The 11,343-nt window shown below is 52.1% G+C and overlaps 1 protein-coding gene across 9 annotated transcripts in view; it reads right to left on the bottom strand.

Annotated features, from left to right (window-relative positions):
• Cdk18 (cyclin dependent kinase 18) overlaps positions 1-11,135 on the bottom strand; it is a 30,985-nt gene extending 19,850 nt beyond the window's left edge. For 2 of the 9 annotated variants that reach the window (XR_012439030.1, XM_020177372.2), the window contains exon 1: positions 10,926-11,135. The gene's annotated coding sequence lies outside the window, so the exon portion shown is untranslated. Of the gene's footprint in view, positions 1-1,657; positions 2,526-4,548; positions 4,885-10,605; positions 10,625-10,688; positions 10,782-10,847 lie in introns of those variants that run through there. The other 7 variants (XR_002213171.2, XM_020177382.2, XM_020177391.2 and 4 more) reach the window with 7 other exon arrangements.
• Positions 11,136-11,343: the final 208 nt, after the last annotated feature.

The following is an 11,343-nucleotide window of genomic DNA, read 5'->3' on the forward strand; positions in this document are numbered from 1 at the left end:
ACCTCGGGGGAATTTCAAAAAAACTAGAGGCCACGGCTGACCAAGTTTGTAGACGTCAAGAGATGGGCCTCAGAGACTCTCCTCCAGGGAAAGCCAGGCTGCAGAGAGCCGACAGATACCATCTCCTCTTCCTCTTCACTGCCCCTGCTCTGCCCAGCTGCGTGGGCCTCAGGGCTGCCAGTCACCCCCACTGCCTAGCTGACCTCACCCTGCCCCAGCCAGGATGAGAGCCTACAGGCCTGGGGCCTTCGGGGTGGCCAGAACTGAGGAGACAGAACAGACAGGCCTGCACTCACCCTGCCAAAGAACAGATGCTTTGGACGGTGATGAACCTCAAAGAACATTCCCACAGCCTGTCTGGAATGCAGGAAGCAGGTGAAGGCCTTCTGGGAGCAAGCTCACAAGCTCATAAGCTCGGCTGACCCACAGGAAGCAGGTCAGGAGGTGACATGTCTGGGGCTCAGGGGGCCTTCATGATAGATGTAACACTGGGCCCTACAGCATCTTTGTTTTGGTGCTGGGGTGTAGCTCAGTGGTAGAACACATACAGTATCTTACTCTGCCAAGAAAGATCCTACAGTAAGGGCCACAGCCTGTCCAGTCTGCTCTCCAAATTGCCCTACGATCTGATGTCACGGAACAATTCCCATTTACTGGCACTGTGGCCTGCAAAGATACCCCCATGCCTCAGTTTCCTTGTCAGCTAACCCCCACTCCAATTGCTAGAGGACACCAGGCTTCACTTTCTCAGCTGCTTTCTGGTGATGTCCATCTTGTGTGTAAGATCCTTCAAAGCCAGGAAAGGTACAGGCTCCAGGGCCAGCAGGTTAGGCCTCTTGTGTTTGGATTCTCTTTCCAGGAGGGTCCAGTTTGATGGAACATACTTGACATTCCCAGAAAAATCCACACTTATACCCCACAGCTCTGCACATGCCATCCATTTGGCCTGGCATGTCCTTCCTCAATTTTCCTTTGGCAAAACCACTCCCCATCTCAACTCCAGTGTCACTTCCCCTGGGAAGCTGCGTGTGACCACACCTCCTTCACCAAGGTCAAATGAGATGTTCCCATTGTGCTTCCATAGCAGCCTGTACACACTGAGAACCAGACATCAGTGACCCTCAGGATAAGACTGGGGTCTTCCTCTGTTTCCCTAGCACCTCACGCAGGGGGCAGAACCCAGGAGGTGGACATTCTGTGCAAAGAATGGACAAGTGACTGAATGAGGCCATCAAGCCACAGCACCATAGTGACCTGAAGCCTCTTTGTTCCACAGATACACAAACATTAGAGCCCTCAATGTCAAAGACTATCATAGCCGCCTTTAAGCTCCAGGATACCCTACTGTGTAAGAAATGCTGGTGTCATTCCTTCCACTTTCAGGCTGGCCAGGGATCTGTTTCTAACTTTATCTTCTCCCAGTCTTAGTGCTGGGTATGAGATCACTGGGGTAGGTCTGGTCCTGCCCTTTCCCTGGGCAAGCCTCAGCTGTCCAGTACACCAGCACTAGACCCCCGAGCCAGCTCTCCTCACTTTCCTTGGGTCTCAGGGGGAACTGGAACACAGGGACTGGTGCCCAAGGCAATGGGCTAGGGATTAGGGCAAAGCCAGCAGACTGTAACTCATCCTTGGGGTCAAGTCAGCCAGGACCTCCTACCGGAATGCTCTCCACAGTGCCCACATGCCTTCTGCCCAGGTCTCTGCTGTTCCAGCCGGGTGTGGGAACCTCCTCTGTGCTCCAACGGCAGTCTCACATCCCCCAAGCCGAGCCCTGACTCCTGTGCTGTAGTTGTTTACATGTCAGTCCCCCAGGTTGTGCAGGCAAGGGCTGGGTCTGACTCATGATCACACCCCAGATCCTGACCTGGGGCCTGGCCCAGAGCAAACCGTGAAGTGACCAGCCGTGAATACAGGAGAGCTGGACTCAAGGGCTCTCTGCTGTACACTAGCCCTCTCCTTCCCGTCAATGGCAGTGGGGATGGGGAGGCAGCTCTCTGACCAGCAGCGACTCTCAAGGGAGGTCTGTGTGGACTGGAAGTGCACACCACTCCAAGGGGTGGGCTGGGAAGAGAAAAATCCTAATGAGAAATTCCAATGCAACACATAGCAAGCTGAGGCCTCCAAGGCTTGTGGGGAGAGGGCTGCCAGGCCCTCGAACCTCCTCCTGGGCTCCCATCATGTAGGGGGAGATTCCCTACATGGTTCACAGGGAAGGTGCCATACCCATGCTCCAGCCTTAGCCATCTTTTCCTGTAGGGACAGATGACCATCCCAGATCCCTCAGTACCTCACTTCTAAGCCCTCTGTGTGTCCACACCAGTCCTGATGTCTACTCTGCTGCGTTCTGGCTTTTGGGGGTTCAAGAAATAGAGGTACACATAGTGTCTTCTGGTATTTTCTTTTTGACTTTCCTTAGGGACCCAGCTAAAGCTAGTCTACAGTCTTTGAGGAGGCTCTGAATTTCCAAGTGATAAGACAGGACAAGGTGCCCTCTGTCACCTCTAGTACAGGGTGTACAGAATTGCCATCCATTTGGCCTGGGATGCCCTTCCTCAATTTTTCCCTTGGTAAAGCCACTCCCAAAGTCAACTGAGTGTCACTTCCCCTGAAAACCAGCATGTGACCATACCACAGGCAGGACCAAGGGGCCAGGGCAGGCACGGCCTCTATCTCCCACATCTTCCTGCTCCCAAAGCTTGCCTCCCTCCACCCCAGGCAGGAGAGACCCTCTCTGATCCTTTTAGCAGCAGCCCTCTTTTTTTTTTTTTGTGGTTCTGGGATTTGAACTCAGGGCCTATACCTTGAGCCATTCTACCAGCCCTTTTTTTTTGTGATGGCTTTTTTCAAGATAGGGTCTCCTGAACTATTTGCCTGGACTGGCTTTGAATTGCAATCCTCCTGATCTCTGTCTCTTGAGTAGCTAGGATTACAGGTGTGAGCCACCAGCACCCAGCTAAGCAGCTCTCTTTAAAGATCCTCAAAGAAGGGCTTTTACCTACTCTATCAGTGTTTTCAAAATCCCAAAGCAATCTCACTGCTGGGTACACACTCAAAGGAATTGACACCAGTATGTCAAAGAAACATGAACTTTCCCCTGTTCACAGCAACATTCTTCACAAACACCAAAATATGTGACAATGTAAGTGTCCATCAGCTGATGAATGGACCTTAAAAATATGGTATACATACACAATGGAATACTATTCAGCCCTAAAGAGAGAAGGAAATCCTGTCATTTGTGACTTGGATGAACAGAGAGGGCATTGTGTAAGGTGAATAAGCCAGATGCAGAGAGATAAATACCACATGGTCTCACTCATGTAGACTCTGAAAAGGTTGATCTCGGAGAAGCAGAACGCAGAATGGTGGTTACCAGGGATTGGGGAGAAGGGGTGGATGGGAAAGGGAAAAAGTTGGAGTAGGAGACTAATAATGTTAATTATAATGATGTTAGGTGATGATAATAGAGGTACTGTCTATTTCTAGAGCACTAGGAGAGGATTTTGAATGTTCTAACTGCAAAGAAATGATAAATGAGGTGATGCATATGCTAATTAACCTGATTTGATTCTTATACCATGCATACATGTATCATGGGGTACACTATCATATCCCAGAAATATTATTAGGTAATTAGAAACAGAATAAAACTTTATAGCCGGGGGCAGGTGGCTCACACCTGTTATCCTAGCTATTTGGGAGGCTGAGATCAGGAGGATAGAGGTTGGAGGCCAGCCCAGGCAAAAACTTCACAAGACCCCAACCCCAAAGTAACCAGAACAAAATGGACTGGAGGTGTGGCTCAAGCGGTAGAGCACCTGCTTTGCAAGCATGAAGTCCTGAGCTGAAATTCCAGTCCCACCAAAATCAAAACAAAACAAAATTACAAACTTAAAAGTCAAAAGTCTGCAACCTCCTCTTCTTTAAATCCCAAAGGGGCAGTCCACATGTGTTTCCTACCCATCTGTGTCCCCACAGATGCTGTTGCCTACCATCTTATATGGGACAAATAGGTGTCAGGTTTAGCCACCCTTAGCGCCCCTCATCTCGAGGCCAGCAGTCCAGCTCTCTTGGTGGCCTGTCACAGATCCTTATTCTCATCTCAGGTTTTCTCCCCATGCCCAACTTTAGCAACAGAACTGCAGGGGCCAAGGGGCCCTGGCATCCCTGGGGACCTCTGAGTGGCAGGAGTGGGGAGGGAGAGGGGAGGACTTCCCAGCATTTCTTAACCACTCTCCTATTTATACTCTGCCCCATCACTACCTCCCCACCGCATTCCAACAGGAGCCCCTGGTCACTCTGCTCCAACCCCCCCTCTTCCCATCTGAGTGACTAATCTAAAAGTCAGCTTCGCTTCGTGTTACCCCAACAACTCCACCCTGCCTTGGGACATGTGGATTGTCCTTCTCATACTTTGCAAGGCAGCCCCCGACTGGGCCCAGGTGGCTTCCCTGACCTGGGCTGCCTCACGGCCTCCTGTGGGGGCCTCTGAACAACCCACCGTTGTGACATTATTCTCTAAAACAGTGTCTCATCGGTGCCACTCACCAGCCAGGACTCCGGTCCCTCGGAAGTTCCTTCCAGTCACTCACTCACGCCTATCCCAGGCTCTGTGCCCTGGCCTCCATGACAGCCCAACCTCGTAGCTCTCCTCTACTTCTCTCTCTTTCCACGTCTGGTGGACTTACTTCCTCCACCTGTCCCCGAATGGCAATTCGCCCAGAGTTCCCTCTTTGGCCCTTTGCGCTTCCTCTCTGCACACTTCCTAGGTGACCTCATCCACATGCTGATGACTCCCAGATCCACAGCGCAGGCCCCTCCAAGCCAGCTATCTGCTGGGCACCTCTGGCTGCATGTCTCCCAGAGGTCCACTGAGAGAGATGTTTCTAAGTGAAGAGAGCAGATGCATACAGCCTGGGGAAGCTGTATGTGAGTGAGACAGGCACACATGATGTTGTCACATACATATACACAGAGATGCCAACACACCTTAGGTGAACCAGAAGGCAGCAGAGCAAATTGTCAACATGGTTAGCTAGGGGTGGTAGAATTACAGGTGAGTTTAATGTCTCCTTTTTGCTTATTTCCATCTGCTAACATTTCTGTAGCCTGTTTATAGCTTACCTAGTAAGAAAGTGGCAACATTTCTTTTTAAATGAAAAGAAAGTATTTTTAGCTTGAAATCCCAGAACGATTTAGTGCAAGGCCCACAGAGAACTATGCTTATCTTCAGCAGGGGTCACCAAGCTTTTACTGTGAAGTCCAGACAGCCAATATTTTTGGCTTTGCAAACCAGTCTTTACTATAACTATCCAGTGCTACCCTTGTAAAAGAATGAGTGTGGCTTGCCCCTGGAAAACTTCACTAAGGGCTCTAAAAGCAGATGTGCAAGTTTTTCAGTGTCGCAAAATTTTATTTTCTTCTTTTGATTTTTTTCCACAACCACTTAAAAATGTAAAAAAAAAAAAAAAAAATTTTTTTTTTTTTCACATTTTTCTTAGCTCATGGGCCATACAAACCCAGGCAGGATTTGGTCAAGACCATGTTTTGCTGACCTCACCCTTGAATACCCAGTGCCTATATGACATATGAATCCTGTGTCCACTTTGGTTGTTTTTGGTGGTAATGGGGTTTGAACTCAGGGCCTCATGCTTGCTAGGCAGGTGCTCTACCACTTGAGCTACTCCACCAACCCTTTTTTTGTGTTGGGTATTTTTGAGATAGGGTATCACTTTTTGCCAAGATGGCCTCTAACTGGTGATTCTTCTGATCTCTTCCTCCCTAGTTGCTAGGATTACAGGTGTGAGCCAGCATGCATTTCTTAGGAATACTTTTTTCCTCACACTTGACAAGGTAAGGACTTCTAGAGTTTCCTTACCCATCTGAGCCATGGCAAGAACTGAGTATCCAGGTATCAGGTGGAGGAAGCCTCTGTGCTTTGAAATTTGGAGGAAAAGAAGCTTGAGTCTCTCCAGGGGTCTCAGAGCATAACTCACCAACAAAAGCTGGAGCCAAAACCCAGCAGTCTTGGATAGGCTTTTGAAAGCCCCTAATCTGAGCCATGGACGATGGCCTATGCCTGTAATCCCAGCTACTTGGGAGATAGAGATCAGGAGGATGGAGATTCAAGGCCATCCAGAAAAAAAGTTAGGGAGACCACATCTCAACCAATAAAAAGCAGATGTGGTGATGCATGCCTCTCATCCCAGCTAGTCTGGAAGAATAACTAGGAGGATGGTTGTCCAGGCCAGCCTGGGCATAAATGCAAGCCCCTATTCAAAAAATAACTAGAGCAAAAAGGGCTGGAGGCGTGGATCAACTGGTGGGGCGCCTGCTTAACAAATGAAGACCATGAGTTCAAACCCCAGTACCACCAAAAAAAAAGCCCTCAGGTCTGTGCTCTTGTCTTGGACTAAGAAGGCAAGACCATGAAAGGGAGGTGACCTGTCCAATGTTGTTCAGAGTGGCAGGGCAGAGCTGACACCACAACTGTGGGCTTGTCACCTGGAATTCAATGTTCTTTCTGCTCTGCCAGGGCTATGGGCACCATAGCCAAGAAAGTCACAGCCCCATCAGGGCAACTTCCACAAAGAAGATGCCACGTCAGAACTGACATCAGTACAGAATTGTGGCACCCAGCCCAGCCACAGCAGAGGATGTTGCCAGCTGGGCTCCGGGTTAGATTCAGGGAAGGACTCGGGGACCCTGGCTGGCCTCATCTAGAGGAGACTCTGTGCTGCTTCTGTCATGAGTGATGCCCTCATCATGGCACCTTCTGCATACCTGCCACCAGGATGTGGGAAGGACGGCCATGCCTCCTCCTGGTCTGGTAATTCCACCAGGGTCTCCTTTGCGAGGTGGCTGGGAGCAGCAGAGGAGAAAAGGATTGGTTCCTGAGGGCATCCCCCAGGGAAAAAGGGGCAGGCTTCCTTAGGGACGCAAGGTGTACAGGCAGAAATAGAGAAATCATTCTGGAACTTTGCCAAAATTTCTTGTGACGATGATAAAATGGAATAGGTGTTCTGAGTGAAGGAAGAAACACCGGGGGAGGGGTTGTTTTGTTGTTTTTGAGACAGGGTCATATTACATAGCACAGGCTGGCCCCAAACTCAAGATTCTCCTGCCTCAGTCTCCCTGGTGCTGGGATTACAGGTTTGTGTGCAATGACTGGCACATTTTAAGAAAGAGAATTCCCTTTCTAATTTGGGACCTGAGTCCTACTGTCTTCAGAGATCCTGACTTTAGAAAAGATGTCAAGTAGAGGTCAAAGGTACTAACTGCCAAGGGTGGCCTACCAACTCGGTGTGCCACCACCCCTTAATAATGACATAGGGAGGACATGATCTCATTGGACTCCTCCCAAGCCCATGAGGCAATACCGTTACCCCTCCCCATTTTAAAGCTCAGAGGCTGATACTGGATGAGCGAATGACTTGACCTAAGGCAACCCGTTATTGAGTGGCAAAGCCAGGATTTAAACTAACCCAAAGCCCTTAACTTCCTCCACCCGTGGTGGACAGGAGACATAAACTCAGCACACAAATAATGAATGAAAACATCAACCAGCCACTATTGGGCCATCTTGTCTACCCCCACCCCTGGTTCCAGGGAAGACTTCAGATAATGGGGCTGGGAGGAGAACGGGGAAGCAATATCAAAAGTTGCAAAAAAGAGGCTCCTTACCAATGTCCCTCCAAAAGTTTGAGCTAATGCCTCCCAGAGCAGGGTGTCCTGAAATCACCAGGGTCACACATGCTGTCAGGAAGCTTCAAGACCATTTTCAGTTCAAAGTTAAACCTCCCACTTGCTTCCCTAGTCTCTTTCCCCTGCGGACTGAGCCATAGGGACTTTGGAAGCAGATGGGCTCCCACAGGCTGGAGGGCTGGCTGACACGTGCCCACAGCTTTCCCTCTTCCCAGTCTGTGACTGCACCATGGGCCAGTTCCTTCCGGCCATGGCACAGCCCTGTAGTGATTGGGCCCTGGACCATCTGAAAGCTGTGTTCTCTCTCTCTCTCTCTCTCTCTCTCTCTTTCTCTCTCTAGCTACAGGGGCCAGGACAAGACTAACTTTGGTCTATCTCCACCTCCTGAGCTGAGAAAGTGCCCACTCAGCAGCAAATGCTTGGAGGGTGAGGGCAAAGGGTCCAGCGTAGCGGACAGAGGGTCATGGAGAGACACAGAACCAGGGAAAAGAAACATGAAATACTCCCAAAGGCATGAAGCTAACCAGGTGGTTCTGGATCCAGGCCAGCCACTCCCTCAAGGACAACAGAGCAGAACAGGGACTGTAGATACTTAAGTACAAGGAAAGGGCCCCTTGCCCCTAGGCGCCCAGGCCTCCTCACTCACTAGAAACTGGAAGGTAGCCTCAGCACCAATTCCTGGTCCTTCCCGGGAGGTTTCTATCCAGCTCCTCCACTCCCTCATGCAGAGCCCTCCTGCCCAACCTGGAAGAGCAGGAAGCTTCTGCCTAAAGGCTTGGCCTGCTTACTGGGTCTCTACCCTAGGGCCAGCCCTGGGGCATCACTAAGGAAATACCCTTTCTGAAATCACCACCACCACTGTGACCGGCTACTCCCAGATAATTAACCTCTTTCCTGGGCACAGGACACGATTTCACTTAATTCCTATACCAGCCCTTCCTATTATGAACCCTGCTTCACACATGAGGAAACTGAGGCTTGGAAAGATCAGGAGATTGTTGGGGGTGGAGAGTCACAGAGCTAGTGTAAACTGGAGCTGGAGTCCCAATAAGGCCCAAGGTCTGCCCTCCTTCCCCTTTAGGTCCCCAGCTCAGTTAGGGAAGGAAAGAATCAGCAGAGGGATCCACAGAGACGCTGCACAGAAGTCCAACACAGGGTGACCCCAAAAAGGAGAGGCCAGGGGGTAAAAACTGGAAAAATCAAGTCAGGCTCTGCCTCACGGAGGGGGGTCTGTTCCCTTGGGCTTGGAAAGGACCAGCTAGACAGTGGACACACGGTTTATAGAGGAAAAAACACAGTCGGAAAGAAGACCCATCTCCCTTATACAGCAGGGGAGGTCTTCCAACAAGAGCCCAGATGAACCTACTTGCTCCTTGGGTTTGGTCCCTTTCTCCTGCCAGCCATGGTAAAGCCTGGCTCTGCCAGGCACAGGACAATTGGGAGCCTCATTAGTCAGAGCACCACCTCCGTCCTTCCTTCCCCCGAGAACTGAGGCAGAACCAGAGGACTCCTGAGGGGCTGGAACCTATCCAGGATGGGATACGGGTTGAGAGCAGGTTTGGGGGACAGCTAGGGGACAGCTAGAAGTGGGCTGGGTCCCTTCTCTATAAAACCTTGCTAATGTCTATCTCAGTGTCTCAGTTTCCTGACCTATAAATTGTGTATAATTGGCACACAGCAGATATTCAAAAACAGTAGCCTCAAAGACATCAAGAAATGGGATCTAACTTATTGAAGACTCCACAGGCAGAGCTCCATTTAGAAACCTTCTCCTGGCATGAGTGGGCAGAGCATGTGCTCCCAGTGGGGATAGTTCTAGGAAACTCATGGTCAGAGGCACCCTCAAGGCTGAGGGCAAGGACGAGGTCAGTCCTTCTGGACCATCAGCTGCACAAGAAGAGGCTGGGACAGGAGCTTGGCTGTGGCAATGGGACCCTCTCTCTAGGACTTCACAGGACGCAATTCAAGCTGGAAGCCAGTGCTGCCTTGTTTTCCTACCCTTGGTGACATTTTCCCAGACCCCTCCCAAGGCAGACTACAGGTAGGGATCTTTGGGACGCAGCAGCAAGCCAGATGTTTCAGGAGGCCTGGAGGATTCTGGAATGTACTGTGTGCCCATACTCGGGTGGGGAAGGCACACAGACATGCAGAATCTCACAGCAAGATAGGGACCAGTCTCTGGTGTTTTCGTGAGTCACAGGGCCCAGGCCACAAGCCACAGATGGGAAAGGTTGCTGAAGACTAGGCTGGAGGTGAGGATGAGGGGTAGACAGGAGCAGCCAAGAGCAGGAGATTCTTGACGCTGTTCCTGCCTCCCCCCCCCCCCCCACACACACACATACACACTCTTTACAGTCACAACTCTCTGCCCTTTAAAGGCCAGAGGGACTAGAGGGTGCAGACCCCTCAGTAAAGACAACCCACAAGGCCTGCAGACAGGGAACCTGCCCCTAACAGGGTGGTCTCCAGTCCGTACCCCATTCCCATTTCAGATTCCTAATTTTCTCCCCAAGCACAGAGCCATCTTCTTAGCCCAACGGGCCACCCACCCTCCTTTCCCACCGCTGCGTTAACCCTTTGGCCACTGCTGAGGAAGCGGGGCGGTCATTGTCCCACGGTACATCACACGTGGACCCTCCTAACCCGCAACCCCGGCGCTGGGACCTGCAGGGCTTCACGTATCTTCCACGTTCTCCCCAGGGCTCTGGCCTCCCACCCCTGCCTGCCGATCTGGAAAGTTCATCAGAGCCCAGAAACCCTTCAAGGTAGCAATCTGACCCCACACTCTTGGGTCCTCCCGTCACCCGGGACCCCTGACCCTTCCCCTTTCCAGACGGAAGGGAGCTTAGAAAGCGCCTGGCTCGCCACTGGGTGGAAACTTTGCTTTTTTAGGATTCCGACCTAAGGCCAGGAGCCAAAGGGAGTCCCAGATGGAGAGTCCCCGCGGGTTCTGCGACAGCGAAACAGTCCTCCCTCCTGAGCACCTGGACTTGAAAGTGGCCTTTCCAGGGCATCCCCCGGCCACCCAGCCATACACTCGGGCGCCTAGTGATCTCCGATTTCTCCCCGTAGCTCTGGTTTTCCCTCCAACATCTCGCCCTGCGCAAAGGCAGCCCGGCGCCTTTAAGGGCCGCTCCGCTTACCTTTGCTCCGCTAACCCGGCGCCGCGGTGCCCCTCCTGCGACCTCCCTCCTCCCTGGCGCGCCGCCCGCGGGACTAACTGCGCGTGTCCCGGTCGCCGCGGCCGGGCTGCCCGGGGCTGGGCGCCGTGCCCCGCGCCCCGCGTCCTGCTGGGATCCCTGTCCCGGCTCTAGACAGATCCCCTGGCTCCGGAAAGGTGAGCGGCTCCGCAGAGAAGCTGCAACCTGAGCTGGAGGAGGAGGAGGAGGAGGAGGAGGAGGAGGAGGAGGAGGAGGAGGAGGAGGAGGAGGAGGAAGAGAGGGGAGAAGGGGAGGGGAAGGGAGGGGGTGGAGGAGGAGGAGCAGGAGGAAAGGAAGAGCCCGGCCCCCGCCAGACTTTTTCACGAGTACACGTTGACTCCTCCCCCGTCCCTCCAGCGCCCTGCCCACAGCCGCTGCCAATCCCCAGGGCTCCCTCTGTCCGGGTGCCCACCCCTTTCTCCCACTCTGGGAACCAGGG

Source organism: Castor canadensis, chromosome 11 (genome assembly GCF_047511655.1).
Source record: "Castor canadensis chromosome 11, mCasCan1.hap1v2, whole genome shotgun sequence".
NCBI classification, from domain to species: Eukaryota; Metazoa; Chordata; class Mammalia; order Rodentia; family Castoridae; genus Castor; species Castor canadensis.